Below are 18,921 nucleotides of genomic sequence, written 5' to 3' on the forward strand. Positions count from 1 at the left end.
TGAATGCCCAGTCTTGAAACCTGACTGATTAGGATCAAGAAGGTCATTCTGAGAGAGATAGCAGGAGAGCTGGCCAAGGACGGCACGTTCAAGAGTTTTGGAGAGAAAAGAAAGAAGGGATACTGGTCTGTAGTTGTTGACATCGGAGGGATCGAGTGTAGGTTTTTTCAGAAGGGGTGCAACTCTCGCTCTCTTGAAGACGGAAGGGACGTAGCCAGCGGTCAAGGATGAGTGGATGAGCGAGGTGAGGAAGGGGAGAAGGTCTCCGGAAATGGTCTGGAGAAGAGAGGAGGGGATAGGGTCAAGTGGGCAGGTTGTTGGGCGGCCGGCCGTCACAAGACGCGAGATTTCATCTGGAGAGAGAGGGGAGAAAGAGGTCAAAGCACAGGGTAGGGCAGTGTGAGCAGGACCAGCGGTGTCGTTTGACTTAGCAAACGAGGATCGGATATCGTCAACCTTCTTTTCAAAATGGTTGACGAAGTCATCCGCAGAGAGGGAGGAGGGGGGGGGAGGGGGAGGAGGATTCAGGAGGGAGGAGAAGGTAGCAAAGAGCTTCCTAGGGTTAGAGGCAGATGCTTGGAATTTAGAGTGGTAGAAAGTGGCTTTAGCAGCAGAGACAGAAGAGGAGAATGTAGAGAGGAGTGAGTGAAAGGATGCCAGGTCCGCAGGGAGGCGAGTTTTCCTCCATTTCCGCTCGGCTGCCCGGAGCCTTGTTCTGTGAGCTCGTAGTGAGTCGTCGAGCCACGGAGCAGGAGGGGAGGACCGAGCCGGCCTGGAGGATAGGGGACAGAGAAAATCAAAGGATGCAGAAAGGGAGGAGAGGAGGGTTGAGGAGGCAGAATCAGGAGATAGGTTGGAGAAGGTTTGAGCAGAGGGAAGAGATGATAGGATGGAAGAGGAGAGAGTAGCGGGAGAGAGAGCGAAGGTTGGGACGGCGCAATACCATCCGAGTAGGGGCAGAGTGAGAAGTGTTGGATGAGAGCAAGAGGGAAAAGGATACAAGGTAGTGGTCGGAGATTTGGAGGGGAGTTGCAATGAGATTAGTGGAAGAACAGCATCTAGTAAAGATGAGGTCAAGCGTATTGCCTGCCTTGTGAGTAGGGGGGGAAGGTGAGAGGGTGAGAGGGTGAGGTCAAAAGAGGAGAGGAGTGGAAAGAAGGAGGCAGAGAGGAATGAGTCAAAGGTAGACGTGGGGAGGTTAAAGTCACCCAGAACTGTGAGAGGTGAGCCATCCTCAGGAAAGGAACTTATCAAGGCGTCAAGCTCATTGATGAACTCTCCAAGGGAACCTGGAGGGCGATAAATGATAAGGATGTTAAGCTTGAAAGGGCTGGTAACTGTGACAGCATGGAATTCAAATGAGGAGATAGACAGATGGGTCAGGGGAGAAAGAGAGAATGTCCACTTGGGAGAGATGAGGATTCCAGTGCTGGCTCGATGCTCTAGGGGTATGCGAGAACACGTGGGCAGACGAAGAGAGAGCAGTAGGAGTAGCAGTGTTATCTGTGGTAATCCATGTTTCCGTCAGCGCCAGGAAGTCTAGGGACTGGAGGGTAGCATAGGCTGAGATGAACTCAGCCTTGTTGGCTGCAGACCGGCAGTTCCAGAGGCTGCCGGAGACCTGGAACTCCACGTGGGTCGTGCGCGCTGGGACCACCAGGTTAGAGTGGCAGCGGCCACGCGGTGTGAAGCGTTTGTATGGCCTGTGCAGAGAGGAGAGAACAGGGATAGACAGACACATAGTTGACAAGCTACAGAAGTGTTGTTTCTTGTATTATTGTCTCCTGTGTCTTTAGAGAACTGTTTCACTTTGATATCCTTTTTCTTCTGTCCTGATTTTCTCTTTCTTTTCTTCTGTTAACTAGATATTCTTTGTTGTTCTTCGTTAGCTAGCTAGCTTCTTCCAAAAGAGTCCCTAGCAACTGCTTAGCAACTGGTAAACAATTCAGCTTGCTAAGATAACTACAATTTTATGAAAAATAGTTATTTTTCAAAAGCCTATCTTCTTTGTTTGTTGCTTGTTTTTTCTCCTATTCAGTCTTGCAGTTTTCTTTTGCTTTTTTCCGATGTACTTCACTCTAAAAACCATGTAAATTTCAATATTTGTAGGAGCTCATTTTTCAGCTGCTGCTGCTCAAATTGGAGTTCCGGACTTGCCATGTATGTAGGATGTGCACTGGAGACACATTGCGTATCTCTGCAAAGCATGGTATCTGAACCGTGACCAACTCCTCATCGTAATTACAGGGAGTTGGTTCTTGGTCCCACCTTTGCTCCGCTCGCCCCCCCCCAATTAGTTTGAGGCTGGCTCTCGGGTTTCCGTCATCTCCTTGATTCCTGGTCTCGTCGCCGTTCCTCTCTCGCTGCCTCCGCCTGCTTCCATGGCAGGGTCTTGTCCCCTGCCATTACCTCCTCCCAGGTCCAGGATGTCCTCCACTCCTGGGCAAGCTGCTTGGTCACTTGGTGGTGGGATCTTCTGTTACGCTCGTTGTTGGAATGAGACCAAGGTGCAGCATGGTAGGCGTACATTTTCCTTTTATTAACAATAACACGGGGAAAAACAACAAAATACAAAAACGAATGTAAAGCTACATGCAGTGCAGAAAGCAACTACACACAAACAAGATCCCACAATCACAGGTGGGAAAAAGGGCTGCCTAAGTACGATCCCCAATCAGAGACAATGATAAACAGCTGCCTCTGATTGGGAACCATACTAGGCCAACAAAGAAATAAAAACATAGATATGCCCACCCAAGTCACACCCTGACCTAACAAAATAGAGAATAAAAAAGGCTCTCTAAGGTCAGGGCGTGACACTAAGAGCCCTTTTAGAACCCTTTTTTCTAAGACTAGGGAAAAGGGTGCCATTTGGTACGAAGTAAAGTTGTGTCTAAAGTGTAGTTTATTTAGGTTTCAACTTTAAACTCAAGCCTGTTGTGGGCCATGCTCCTTTTCCCAGAGCAGCTGGACAGATTTACAGTACACGTCATAAGTTTTGACACACCTACTCATTCTGTCACGTATTTCGTTGTGTTGAGGAAAGGAGGACCAAACTGCAGCGGGATTGTGGACACTCATGTTTATTCCTGATAAAAACAGGTAAGGTATCCACTTGAAGAAAAAACCAAAACAATAAACAATACTCACAACGGCAACAGTGTGGCAGGCTCAAACAAACGCAGTGCACACAACAATCTCCCACAAAAGACACATACAAACACACCCTAATATATGGGACTCTCAATCAAAGGCAAATGACAACACCTGCCTTCAATTGAGAGTCCCAACCCCAATTGACCACACATAGATATACAACAGCTAGATCAATCATAGACATACATAACAAGGAACAGTGCCCAAAAACCCCGGAAATACACAAATCAAAACCCCTACAACAAACACACCACCCCGTATACCATAAAATGAATACCCTCTGCCACGTCCTGACCAAACTACAATACCAATTAACCCTTATACTGGCCAGGACGTGACACATTCCAGTGTTTTTCTTTATTTTTACTATTTTCTACATTGTAGAATAATAGTGAATACATCAAAACTATGAAATAACACATATGTAATCATGTAGTAAACAACAAAGTGTTAAACAAATCAAAATATATTTTATATTTGAGATTCTTCAAAGTAGCCACCCTTTGCCTTGAAGACAGCTTTGCACACTCTTTGCATTCTCTCCACCAGCTACATGAGATAGTCGCCTGGAATGCATTTCAATTAACAGGTGTGCCTGGCCAACAGCCAGTGAAATAGCAGAGCGCCAAATTCAAAACAACAAAAATCTCATAATTAAAATTTCTGACACATACAAGTATTAAACACCATTTTAAAGATAAACTTCTCGTTAATCCAACCACAATGTCCGATTTCAAAAAGGCTTTACGGCGAAAGCATACCATTAGATTATGTTAGGACAGCATCTAGACAAGAAAAACCACACAGCCATTTTCCAAGCAAGGAGAGGCGTCACAAAAACCAGAAATACAGCTAAAATGAATCACTAACCTTTGATGAGCTTCATCAGATGGCACTCATAGGACTTCATGTTACACAATACATGTATGTTTTGCTCGATAAAGTTCATATTTATATCCAAAAAACCCATTTTACATTGACGTGTAATGTTCAGAAATGTTTTACCTCCAAAACTCCCGGTGAATGAGCACATCAATTTACAGAAATACTCATCATAAACGTTGATAAAATATACAACTGTTATGCATAGAATTAAAGATAAACTTCTCCTTAATGCAACCACTGTGTCAGATTTCAAAAAAGCTTTACGGTGAAAGCACACTTTGCAATAATCTGAGTACAGTGCTCAGTCACCAAAACAAGCCATACAGATACCCGCCATGTTGTGGAGTCAACAAAAGTCAGAAATAGCATTATAAACATTCACTTACCTTTGATGATCTTCATCGGAATGCACTCCCAGGAATCCAAGTTCCACAATAAATGTTTGTTTTGTTTCGATAAAGTCCATATTTATGTCCAAATACCTCCTTTTTGTTCGCGCGTTCAGTTCACTATTCCAAATGCAGAAGGCGCATGCACAAGGCCAGATGAAAAGTCAAAAAAGTTGCATTACAGTTTGTAGAAACATGTCAAACGGTGTATAGAATCAATCTTTAGGATGTTTTTATCATAAATCTTCAATAATATTCCAACCGGACAATTCCTTTGTCTTCAGAAATGAAAAGGAACTCAGCTTGCTCTCACGGCCGTGCGCATGACTGAGCTCATGCCAATTTTCCAGGCACCTGATTCCAATAGCTCTTATTCTCTCCCCATTCACAGTAGAAGCCTGAAACAACGTTCTAAAGACTGTTGACATCTAGTGGAAGCCTTAGGAAGTGCAATATGACCCCACAGACACTGTATATTGGATAGGCAATCACTTGAAAAACTACAAACCTCAGATTTCCCACTTCCTGGTTGGATTATTCTCAGGTTTTCGCCTGCCATATGAGTTCTGTTATACTCACAGACATCATTCAAACCGTTTTAGAAACTTCAGAGTGTTTTCTATCCAAATCTACTAATAATATGCATATCCTAGCTTCTGGGCCTGAGTAGCAGGCAGTTTACTCTGGGCACGCTTTTCATCCGGACGTGAAAATACTGCCCCCTACCCCAAACAAGTTGCGTTTGAGCCAATCAGTTCTGTTGTGACAAGGTAGGGGTGGTATACAGAAGCTAGCCCTATTTGGTAAAACACCAAGTCCCTATTATGGCAAGAACAGCTAAAATAAGCAAAGAGAAATACAGTCCATCATTACTTTAAGACATGAAGGTCAGTTAATGCGGAAAATTTCAAGAACTTTGAAAGTTTCTTCATGTGCAGTCGCAAAAACCTTCAAGCGCTATGATGAAACTGGATCTCATGAGGACCGCCACAGGAAAGGAAGACCCAGAGTAACCTCTGCTGCAGAGGATAAGTTCATTAGAGTTAACTGCACCTCAGATTGCAGTCCAAATAAATGCTTCACAGAGTTCAAGTAACAGACACATCTCAACATCAACTGTTCAGAGGAGACTGCGTTAATCAGGCGTTCATGTTAGAATTGCTGCAAAGAAACCACTACTAAAGGACACCAATAATAAGAAGAGACTTGCTTGGGCCAAGAAACACATGCAATGGACATTAGAGCAGTGGAAATCTGTCCTTTGGTCTGATGAGTCCAAATGTGAGATTTTTGGTTCCAACTACCGTGTCTTTTTTGAGACACAGAGTAGGTGAACGGATGATCTCCGCATGTGTGGTTCCCACCATGAAGCATGGAGGAGGAGGTGTGATTGTGCTTTGCTGGTGACACTGTAAGTGATTTATTTAGAATTCAAGGCACACTTAACCAGCATGGCTACCACAGCATTCTGCAGCAATACGGCCTCCACAATCACCAAACATTAACCCAATTGTGATGGGATGAGTTGGACCGCAGAGTCAAGGAAAAGCAGCCAACAAGTGCTCAGCATATGTGGGAACTCCTTCAAGACTGTTGGAAAAGCATTCCAGGTGAAGCTGGTTGAAAGAATGCAAAGAGTGTGCAAAGCCGTTATCAAGGCAAAGGGTGGCTACTTTGAAGAATCTAAAATATATTTTGATTTGTTTAACACTTTTTGGTTACTACATGATTCCATATTTGTTATTTCATAGTTTTGACGTCTTCACTATTGTTCTACAATGTAGAAAATAGTACAAATAAAGAAAAGCCCTTGAATGAGTAGGTGTGTCACGTTTACTCCCGCTCCCCCTCTCTGGCGCTCCCCCTCTCTGTCACCAGTTCTCATTATTACGCACACCTGTCACCATCGTTACGCGCACCTGTGCCTCGTGAGACTCACCTGGACTCCATCACCTTCCTGATTACCTCCCCTATGTCTGTCACTCCCTTTCTGTCACGCCCTGACCTTAGAGAGCCATTTTATTTCTCTATTTGGTTAGGTCAGGGTGTGGGATGGGCATTCTATGTCATCTATTTCTTTGTTTTGGCCGAGTAAGGTTGCTAATCGTTGTCTCTGATTGGGAATCAGACTTAGGCAGCCTTTTCCCACCTGTGTTTGTGGGTAGTTATTTTCTGTTTAGCATTCTGTGCCTGATGGAACTGTTTGTTTTGTTTGGTTATTTCTTGTTTGAGTGTTTCTTGGTAATAAATATCATGAACACTTACCACGCTGCACTTTGGTCCACTCCTTCCAACGAAGCCCGTTACACTTTGGTTCTTTCCCCAGGTGTTATTGACTCTGTTTCAGTGTTTATGTAGGAATGCTACTCTTGTTTGGTTCAATATTCACTTATTAAATTCACTCCCTATACTTGCTTCCTGATTCTTAGCGTACACGTTACAGTGTGTCCAAACTGTTGGCTCTTACTGTATATGTGGCCACTGTAGTGACCTTACTCCTGATGTAGGGACCTCTTAGGAACAGGCATTATGCTTATGGCCTGTGCTTGATCATGTGGCCAGTGTTGCGGAGTAGTAAACTAGGCTTATATGTAGTTTATCTAGTAATTTAACTACATTTTACAGTAGCTTGGTGGTAGTTGAACTAAAATCAAATCTAGGTAAGGTTTTCAGTAGTTAATTACTTTTTTGCGGTGTAGCTAACTATTGGAACTACTTTATGCAATATGTTTTAGTTGAAACATAATTTATCTGTTGACCCCAAAGTTATCTGTTCTTTCAGTTTGTAGTCTATGACATATCAGTTTTTCATACGATAATGTTTCACAAAGTAGTTTGGATATAGTGAACTACTTTTTCAAAGTAACTTTATTTAAGTAAACTATATTTTTTCATAAGGATGGCTTTATTGTAGCTTCACTTCTTCCAGTGTGAAGTTATTAGTAGCTTGGTAAACTATGTTTTCAGAGTAGCTTCCCCAACACTCCATGTGACCCCTACTAAGAGAATACATTAGGTTGCTATGCAAATTTTTCTTCCTATTCACACTTCACTAAAAGTAATGAGGTCCATATCAAGACAAGTCTTATTTTTTTCTTGACGTAGCCAAGTAGGCTGACTTTATACTAGTGGGACTACAGTACATTATCATGTGTCTTTCTCATATAAGCCAAATCTTATTTCCATAATCCATTTTACGTCTACACAATAAACCAAGCTGCATGAAGACCCAATAAGGCAAAACTTGGTCCTCTTTGCCACCTCCTTTCGACTATCTACCGTAGATAATCTGGTTGCCATCTCTTCTGAATCAATCAACTGAAGTGATAACCTCAAAGGTGCTGACTCACGCAAGTAGGTGGTTTGTTGATCAACCCTAAAATTGTCACCCTTGAATGACAAATGTGGATAGAGTATACCCACGCACAGAACAAGCAGTATGGCTGGTGGCATTGTCATGCTGGAGGGTCATGTCAGGATGAGCCTGCAGGAAGGGCACCACATGAGGGAGGAGGATGTCTTCCCTGTAACGCACAGCGTTGAGATTGCCTGCAATGACAACAAGCTCAGTCCAATGATGCTGTGACACACTGCCCCAGACCATGACGGACCCTCCACCTCCAAATCGATCCTGCTCCAGAGTACAGGCCTCGGTGTAACGCTCATTCCTACGACAATAATCGTGAATCCGACTGTCACCCCTGGTGAGACAAAACCACGACTCGTCAGTGAAGAGAACTTTTTGCCAGTCCTGTCCGGTCCAGCGACGGTGGGTTTGTGCCCATAGGCGACGTTGTTGCCGGTGATGTCTGGTGAGGACCTGCCTTACAACAGGCCTACAAGCCCTCAGTCCAGTCTCTCTCAGCCTATTGCGGACAGTCTGAGCACTGATGGAGGGATTGTGCGTTCCTGGTGTAACTCGGGCAGTTGTTTTTGTCATCCTGTACCTGTCACGCAGGTGTGATGTTTGGATGTACTGATCCTGTGCAGGTGTTGTTACACGTGGTCTGCCACTACGAGGACGAACAGCTGTCCCTCCTATCTCCCTGTAGCGCTGTCTTAGGCATCTCACAGTACGGACATTGCAATTTATTGCCCTGGTCACATCTGCAGTCCTCATGCCTCCTTGCAGCATGCCTAAGGCACGTTCACGCAGATGAGCAGGGACCCTGGGCATCTTTCTTTTGGCGTTTTTCAGAGTCAGTAGAAAGGCCTCTTTGAAAGACAGGGTCCTGAAAAAGGGACGTTTCTTTTTTTGCTGAATTTAGTAATCATGTAACTATACTGTATTTTGCAGTAGCTTTGTGGTAGTTTAACTAAATTCAAATGTAGGTATTGTTTTCAGTAGTTCATAATTTTTTTGCCATATAGTGGTGTAGCTACCCAGCAAACATGTTCACATTGGCCAATGCAGGCTAAAATATTGGCCCCATGTAGGCTGCCAACATTGGGTCAATGCTCATTGGCGCCACGTTGGCAGCCAAAGGCATTTTCCCAGGGGTATATTCAGTTCGATTAAACGTTTGATACTTTGCGTAATGGCTTGTACTGAACAACACGTTTCCCCAAAACATTTTTCAAATGTTCTTAGACTTTGAGGTACGTTTGCTCCATATGGTGGGTGTGGCGGGATGTGGCTTGAAGCAATGAGTGAAGCATTTAAAGGACAGTGGCCATGCTGACAGCGTTCCACAACCCAACCCCTCCCTATTTTTCAACTTGTCGTTCAGTACAGCACCTTTTGCATTTAATTGAACGTTGCATTACGTTTTTTTGTACTGAACGCAGCCCAGTGTGGCACAGTGTAGGCAGCCCATATCTGGTTAAGGCAGCCCTCACTTTATCTGAAATAAGCCTTTATTTTTTCCAGAAAACATGCCCACATTGGCACGATGTGACCCCAAAGCAGGCTAAAATAATGGCCAACGTAGGCTGCCCATATTTGGCCGATGAGCCTTTGATATTTAATAGGAATGTATTTATTTTAAATGTATTTGTCACAAATTAAAGGTATTTAGGAAATGTGATACCCTGTATCAGAAAGACAACCAAGTTTCTCATATGTCACATGCACTACAGCTGTTTGCAAACCATGACCCCAAATATTCTAATGATACCCTGTCTCTAGTTGGGCTTGGTGTGGGCTAGCCCATGCTGGGCTTGGTGTGGGCTGGCCCGTGCTGGGCTTGGTGTGGGCTGGCCCGTGCTGGGCTTGGTGTGGGCTGGCCCGCGCTGGGCTTGGTGTGGGCTGGCCCGCGCTGGGCTTGGTGTGGGCTAGCCCGTGCTGGGCTTGGTGTGGGCTGGCCAGTGCTGGGCTTAGTGTGGGCTGGTCAGTGCTGGGTTTGGTGGGGGCTTGGCTTTGTTGGGATGGTATGGGCTAGCCTGTGTTGGGGTGATGTAGGCTAGCCCGTGTTGGGGTGTTGTAGGCTAGCCCGTGTTGGGTTGGTGTGGGCTTGGTGTGGGCTGGCCCATGTTGGGCCTTGGATCCGCGCTGGCATCTGTTGGGCTGGTGTAGGCTAGCCCGTGTTCGGCTTGGTGTGGGCTGGCCCATGTTGGGCTTGGTGTGGGTTGGTGTGGGCCGGTGTAGACTACCCCACACCAAGCCCAACATGGGCTAGCCTACACCGGCCCACATCAACCCCAACATGGGCTAGCCTGAGACTCAGAGTTCACCATCACGGCTGAAAGTATGCCGGTATATTGCACCCCCGTTCAAAATAACCTTTCACTCGAACAGGATCCAGTTCATGCACAGAGCGCATAGGAAGCCGAATACCCACATGGGGTCAATGGGGTCAGGTTTGCTGGGTAACTACTGGAACTACACACTAGGCCTACTCTTTTTGCAAAAATAAAATAAAATATGGGTGAAGTAGGCAATAATTTACTTTCTTTTTCAGCATCAGACCTGCTTAATTCTCACTTGAAACATCGTTTTTGTGTTTAATAGGCTTAATTACACATTCTGTTAACATCTGCAATTTGTTGTCTATGATGTAACCCTATAATCAGTAGTCAATAGTCATCAACAATGGTCCTGGTTGGGTATACAAACAATGTAATTACAATGCCATCTTGTTACTTTTTAAAAGTAACGTTAGTTAAGTAAACTACATCTTTCTTAAGGGTACCTTTAGTGTAGTTTAACTTCTTCCAGTGTGAAGTTATTGGTAGCTTGGTAAACTATTTTCAGAGTAGCTCCCCCAACACTGCCAGTAAACATCATGCAACCCTTAGATTTCATGGCTTTAGCCAATAAGTCACTTCACTCTTGTCATTCTTGTCCATATATTATTTCCTCAACATATAGTTCCAAGGTAGAAATGTTAACTCCATCCACTCAATTTGACTTAGAATACGTGGATAACTACAAATACCTGGGTGTCTGGCTAGACTGTAAACTCTCCTTCCAGACTCATATTAAGCATCTCCAATCCAAAATTAAATCTAGAATCGGCTTCCTATTTTCGCAACAAAGCATCCTTCACTCATGCTGCCAAACATACCCTCGTAAAATTGACCATCCTACCGATCCTCGACTTCGGCGATGTCATCTATAAAATAGCCTCCAACACTCTACTCAACAAACTGGATGCAGCCTATCACAGTGCCATCCGTTTTGTCACCAAAGCCCCATACACTACCCACCTCTGCGACCTATATGCTCTCGTTGGCTGGCCCTCACTTCATACTCGTCGCCAAACCCACTGGCTACAGGTTATCTACAAGTCTCTGCTAGGTAAAGCCCCGCCTTATCTCAGCTCGCTGGTCACCATAGTAGCACCCACTCGTAGCATGCGCTCCAGCAGGTATATCTCACTGGTCACCCCCAAAGCCAATTCCTCCTTTGGTCGCCTTTCCTTCCAGTTCTCTGCTGCCAATGACTGGAATGAACTGCAAAAATCTCTGAAGCTGGAAATTCCCATCTCCCTCACTAGCTTTAAGCACCAGCTGTCAGAGCAGCTCACAGATCACTGCACCTGTACATAGCCCATCTGTATACAGCCCATCTATCTACCTCATCCCCATACTGTATTTATTTATTTATTCTGCTCTTTTTGCACCCCAGTATCTCTACTTGCACATTCCATCTTTTGCACATCTACCATTCCAGTGTTTAATTGCCATACTGTAATTACTTTGCCACCATGGCCTATTTATTGCCTTAATTCCCTTATTTTACCTAATTTGCACTCACTGTATATATACTTTTTTTTCTCCTTTCTTTTTTTCTTCTGTATTATTGACTGTATGTTTTGTTCATTCCATGTGTAACTCTGTGTTGTATGTGTCTAACTGCTATGCTTTATCTTGGCCAGGTCGCAGTTGCAAATGAGAACTTGTTCTCAACTAGCCTACCTGGTTAAATAAAGGTGAAATAAAATCAAATTTAAAAAATAATTGATAAGGGCTTTGTCTCCACCTGTTGGTGACAATCTGCCTGTACACTACTATGAATTTGAGCCACTGGTGTGTGTGTGTGTGTGTGTGTGTGTGTGTGTGTATGTATATGTGTCCTCATAATTCACCCTTCCTATGCTCTCTGTGCATGAACTGGAGCCTGTTTGAGTGAAAGGTTATTTTGAACGGGAGTGCAATATACCGGCATACTTTCAGCCGGGATGGTGAACTCTGAGTCTCTTCTCCCCAATGACCTGAGCTGTCAGACCTTTCCTTCTCTCCGTGTCAAGATGTCTATATCATTTTAACTGCCGGCCTGAACATGGGCTGCGCTGGATTATAGTGACCACCACCACCACCACCACCACCACCCCTCTGCACCCTCCAATTCCACTTTAAACCAGCACGCCTCCTCTTTCAACCGATATATTGCTTTCACCTACAGTATCCTGGAGTTTCAGATCGGTGCAGATGAAGAAGAGGAGACGAAGGGAGGTCGCTTTAGTCTATTGAGATGCGCCCAGTGTGTCCAATCATCTATGTCTCATTGACGCCATGTTGATACACAAGTGAGGTTCTTTAGATTAATCAACCTCTTCGCTGCTCCTCTGTGGTTGGTCACGCTCTAACAACCCTAACTGCCATTGGACAATAACCCAAGAATGCGTAACAACTGTAGTAGCGCTGCTGTGGCCAAAAGTTGCATTGATAGCGTGAATATCAAATCTAAAGCATCTAAAAGAAAGGATTTGGTCAAAATGCCAACTTTATCTCCATAAAGTTACTCCATTACTATTTACAGATGTCAGGAATCTGGATGTATCTTGAAGTTTGTTAGATACAGTTCACCATGCAGCAAGATGTAGTGCAGCAAGATGTAGAACTAATTCATGCAAATCCTCATTTGGTGGGAATACTTTGAACAAACTCAAGTTGACACATAAATCATGTAAACAGATTCAAAGCGTCTACATGTGATGATTTTGAAATCTGAAAAATGGTTCCTTTTTGTTAAAGGATTGGTATGAAATCATTGTCATTTGGATATTCAGTATTTGCAAGACAAGTTTAGCTATTGCATAAATGGGCTCCCGCTTGTATTTTCAAATTATCGAGGGCTAATTGTTGATGATTTTTTGTGATTTATTATGCATTATCCCTATCACCAAAGCTCTATAGATACAACCATAAATATTATGGTTTCCTAATATCTAGCCATTAGTTGTGCATTTCCTCTATAGTCAGGCTATTTTACAAATAATATGTTCAATTAAAATGTTATACAAACTGAAAAACATAACTGGGATTATGTTTTGACAAGAGAACCTCAAAATAATGTCCTACTTTTATTTTCCTCTCATGACAATTTTAGTGAGACAGGCAACATTTACGGCAGATAAGAACAAAGGAACGGACCTTCTGGACGTTCACCATGAATTATGAATATGCAAAGCATCTAGATATGGACATGGTCTTTTTCTCATTCAATGCAGTATAACTCTTGTAAGAGGATACACGAGTAGATCATCCATAATATATTCCTAATTATACAGAATATCATAAAAACGTAGGCATATATTGGGACCGACATAATTTCTGTCTTCCCTTGTTTTTTTGTCTTTTTTTTTCATCATTCGCTGGGTATGAAGGAGGGGAGGGGCTATGGGTTCGTCCTGCCCTGATACAGCGAGACAAACCCTATTCCTATGCGAAGCTGCTTCACTTCAGCAGGAGGAAGATTTGAAATGTTTTACAGATGACAAGAGCAATAAATTATGGCGCCTTTACAAGCTGCGGTGAGAGAAGCACAGAGTCAGTCTGCATACTGTTGGGGGGAAGAGGGGCGACATACAAAGGGCGGGGGATTGCATTTATATGATAGAGATGTAGAAATAACCCTTGAGAATCCCTAATAATTCACTAGAAGTAAGACTGCAGTAATATCCTATCTAATCCACATTTCATCTCACGTTTATACTATTCTGGTAGTTATTAAGATTTGCTCCATTGCATTTCAAGCGTTATGAAGGGGTGTATGTGCTAATTCAGACCATCAGGTGGCACTATCTTCTCAGTGGTCAGATCTGGTCCTTAAAAATCAATTCTAAATGGCTTTTTTTCACTTTCACTTTCGTTCTACTTAGTTGTATGAAACCCCTCACTTTTAACTGAATCTGAATATAAATGCTCAGCCTCAATCTATTTCGAAATACCAGCTATAAACTATGCGTTTAACGGGAAAAGCCAGGTGGCAGGTCATCCGTCATAGCTCATCATTAGGATGTTTCATATTCATTGCTCATCAATAATCCAACATATTCATCCAGACATTCTCTCACACAGAGTGGGCTACCAGGTATTCTACAGCACCGACAATAGCTGTATCCATCCGTTATGCATGACTCAAATAGTTAAATCAATTAGAATTTTAAAAAAAATACATGATTCAATCATACAAATAATGTACTGGACGCAGAGAATTGAGCAGTCAGGTCATGATCGTCCAGATTTGAGATCTTTAAAACAATTTCAGTTTGATTTATATGAATATTGCAAATTCTCCTAGTCACATGGGGTTGTGAGGGAAGTGGGTTTTAAATATACTTTCCTGTAGCTTGTGAATAACAAACCTACTCACGAGAGTGGAAAATTATACTCCCTCGAGGTGCCGTTGACAATTTCAACTTTTGAAATATACACCTTGATTATTGAAGAATATGACTTCAATACTTGAAATACCTGAATGGAATACCTGAATTTCCTGCCACCCAAATCCTCCAGAGATGATCCTTTCCCCCATTTATTTTTTATTTATTTTTTATTTCACATTTATTTAACCAGCTAGGCTGGTTGAGAACAAGTTCTCATTTGCAACTGCGACCTTGCCAAGATAAAGCATAGCAATTCGACACATACAACAACACAGAGTTACACATGGAATAAACAAATCATACAGTCAATAATACAGAAAAAAAAGAAAGGAAAAAATGGCTCAAGGGGGAACTCTTAACTTAGTGGCTGCAGTCAGATCAGCTGAACCAGTGTCAAAACTTCAACCAGCAGCTTTGGCTTCTGTAGGTATGTAGGCTATCTCATAGCTCTCCACAGTGCCAGCTGACATCAAAGGGTGAGAATTTCACACTAAAGTCAAAGTTGGCGCATGGTGTCACTGCACGGTGTCGCTACTCACTACACAGCTTCATGCAAGTCATTGTAAATTAGAGACATAATTCAATGAATGTATAAAAACCATAGAAAAGTCACACTAATCATGTTTTCACAACAGTGGGCACTATTGGTCATTGGGCAGCCATTTTGGAGGTTGTGAGAGCCCTCTTTCTCAAAACCACCAGCATAGACGTGATAAAAAGTCTAATAGGTCTCCATTGTGGGGAAGTTGGAGGCTCTGAGAGGGTTTTACGGGCTGACGGCTGTTGTCCACACGGATGCCGATAAACCCACACTCAGATGTGTCGAGTTTCCCAACCAGCTTAGTGTGTGTGTTTGTGTGTATTTGTGTTTGCGTCTGCGCATCTGTGGACGTGCGTGTATGCTTGTGCGTGTGTGTCGAAGAGAGATAGAGGTGGAGTGATTGAGGGAGATTTAGGAGATATGGTGAATGTCTGGGGGGGGGGGGGGGTTCTGATTATGTTTTTCCGTGAGGGCTGGGAAGTAGTGAGGAGGTGGTTTTGTTGTTTGTGTTTTGGTGTCTTTATACGGTCATGTGGTGAGGTGTAGTGTTGGGTTGTGGACTATAGATGTGTGTGTGTGTGTGTTTGTGTGTGTCTGTGTGTGTGTGTGTGTTGAAGGTGGGGGGCTGAGACAGCTGCAGCTAGGGGGACTTTTCCTATAATCGGAAAGGGGGAGATGGGTCTCACATGGGGCCATGGTGTCGAGTTTCCATCAGGCCCACCCTGGTCGCCACACACATGGGCAGGACAGACTGAGGCCAGAGGCTGGGAGGCCTGGAAACATGGGCCAAAACCCCTGTGTTTCCTGCTGGACCTATACACACGAAGGCTAAGCCAAGCTGCAAGACTGGAATACCAGACATCTTACATCAGTGTGTGTGTGTGTGTGTGTGTGTGGTGTGTGTGTGTGTGTGTGTGTGTGTGTGTGTGTGTGTGTGTGTGTGTGTGTGTGTGTGTGTGTGTGTGTGTAAAAAAGGGGAGAGAAAAATAGTGATTACCCGTCATTGCCAATAAAGACACAACCGTCAATTATGAGATGGCATGCGACAGAACCATAAATATTTTAATTATTAGCCTATTGGGTTGGAATGGAAGCCTTCATTGGTTCTGGTTGAAACTAAAGCCTCCATTGGTTGAAATGGAAGCCTCCACTGGTCCTTCTATGATGGCCACTATGACTGTTTTAATTACCAATACAATACATCCCATCCCCCATGAGCCCACATGACTGCTGTATAATAAACAGAATACACGAGGCAATACGGTTGTGAGCTGTGTCCAATTTTGGTCAGAAATGTTTGATGCTCGTTTACTGTGAGCACTCTGCTGCTGCGACGACGTGCACATGATTTCCATGACAATGCAGTGAACAGAGGATGAAAAACGACGTAACACTGACCCTCCTCAGCAAAACAGTTGGGTAGTGAGGTAATCCGTCGGTGAGGTCAAAGGGCAGCCGTGCTTGAAGCCTGGCACCTGAGCCCACAGTGCAGATGGAGACAGCAGAGGATGTTTGTAGGCGGAGCATAGGGTATCGGTTGCGATTATGTTGTAACCAATGGCAGTGGGCATCGACTTATGAAGCCATCTCCGTTTTTTTTTATCCCCTAAAGCAAAAATATAAAACCGTTTTCATATATCACAGAAAATAATGATTACACTTATCCATATCACAATATATGGAAGTAGTGCCAAGCAATTTGACCATGTGTACATTAATGATTTTAATTCCCTCTCAACAGAATAACCATCTCAACGTGTCTTAAGCAATGTAAAACTACGGTTGGGATTTTGTCGTGATGGAACTATACTGAGCGAAAATATAAATGCAACATGTAAAGTGTTGGTCCCATATTTCATGAGCTCAAATAAAAGATCCCAGAAATGTTCAATACTCACAAAAAGCTTATTTCTCTAAAATGTTCTGCACAAATTTGTTTACATCCCTGTTAGTGAGCATTTCTCCTTTGCCAAGATAATCCATCCACCTGACTGGTGTGGAATACCAAGAAGCTGATTAAACAGCATGATCATTACACATTTGCACCTTGTGCTGGGGACAATAAAAGACCACTCTAAAATGTGCAGTTTTGTCACACAACACAATGCCACAGATGTCTTAAGTTTTGAGGGAGCATGCAATCGGCATGCTGATTGCAGGAATGTTCACCAGAGCTGTTGCCATTTAATGTTCATTTCTCTACCATAAGCCACCTCCAACATCGTTTTAGAGAATTTGGCTATACGTCCAACCGGCCTCACAACCGCAGACCATGTGTAACCACGCCAGCCCAGGACCTCCACACCTGGCTTCTGTAACGGATGTGAAATGGCTAGTTAGTTAGCGATGGTGCGCGCTAATAGCGTTTCAATCAGTGACGTCACTCGCTCTGAGACTTGAAGTAGGGTTTCCCCTTGCGTTGCAAGGGCCGCGGCTTTTGTGGCGCGATGGGTAACGATGCTTCGTGGGGTGTCAGTAGTTGATGTGTGCAAGGGTCCCTGGTTCGAGCCCGGGTTGAGGCGAAGAGAGGGACGGAACCTACGCTGTTACATTGGTGCCGTGACCCGGATCATTGGTTGCTGCGGAAAAGGAGGAGGTCAAAAGGGGGGTGAGTGTAACGGATGTGAAATGGCTAGTTAGTTAGCGGTGGTGCGCACTAATAGCGTTTCAATCAGTGACGTCACTTGCTCTGAGACTTGAAGTAGGGTTTCCCCTTGCGTTGCAAGATCCGCGGCTTTTGTGGCGCGATGGGTAACGATGCTTCGTGGGGTGTCAGTAGTTGATGTGTGCAAGGGTCCCTGGTTCGAGCCCGGCTTTTGTGGCGCGATGGGTAACGATGCTTCTTGGGGTGTCATTAGTTGATGTGTGCAAGGGTCCCTGGTTCGAGCCCGGGTTGAGGCGAAGAGAGGGACGGAACCTACACTGTTACACTTCTTCACCTGTGGGACCGTGTGAGACCAGCCACCCGGACAGCTGATGAAACTGAGGAGTAATTCCTGTCTGTTATAAAGCCCTTTTGTTGGGAAGAATAATTCTGATTGGCTGGTCCTGGCTCCCCAGTGGGTGGTGGGTATTCCCTCCCAGGCCCACCCATGGCTGCCCAGTCATGTTAAATCCATAGATTAGGGCCTAATGAATTTATTTCAATTGACTGATTTCCTTATATGAACTGTAACTCTGTAAAATTGTTGAAATTGTTGCACGTCGCATTTATATTTTTGTTCAGCATAATTTCCCCAAAATGAATTGGTTTCCCATAATTATTTTGAAGGGAAACCAATTAAACTGCCACTGTATGTTGTTTCCTCCCATACCCCTACTCCAATTTAACCCTTTAACCCTCCATGAACTGACAGAGAATCTGCTAAGAGCCTCAGTAAACACTGCAGGTTCTCTGAGGCCTATAGCCACAGCCGTAGCAGCCCAACATGGCCTGAGGTATTGGAAAAAGTGGGCCTGGCTGTCAAAATGGTTATCAGTTGCTTGTGTCAAAGGGCCTTCTTGGTTAGGGCTGAAGTCGCTAATAAATTGCAAGACGTTGGGAGGGAGTAGGGGAGTGGGCGGTGTACTGAATCACATGCAAGCTCTTTAAGACCACAACAAGCTCCCTCCCTACCCCGAACACCTCCCCTCACCACCCCTACGCCGCAGACCATCAACAATATGCCTTGACTGTGGCAAGTGTAAAATCAATATACTCTTAACAGGCGACTGAAGCTTATTTCTCTGGGCACGGGCTGTGACAAATGAGAGCATGCTAATTGATTAGCGCTCTGAAACAGGACAATCTCTCAGCAGGTTGATATTAAACGCAGTGTGCCCGACTGGCCCGATGACCACCGGCATTGTGTTTGTAACACCACACAAACACAGAACAGGGACCCTGATCCCAACAGTG

The sequence above is a fragment of the Salmo salar genome, chromosome 06, assembly GCF_965601325.2.
Source record: "Salmo salar chromosome 06, fSalSal1, whole genome shotgun sequence".
Classification (NCBI taxonomy): Eukaryota; Metazoa; Chordata; class Actinopteri; order Salmoniformes; family Salmonidae; genus Salmo; species Salmo salar.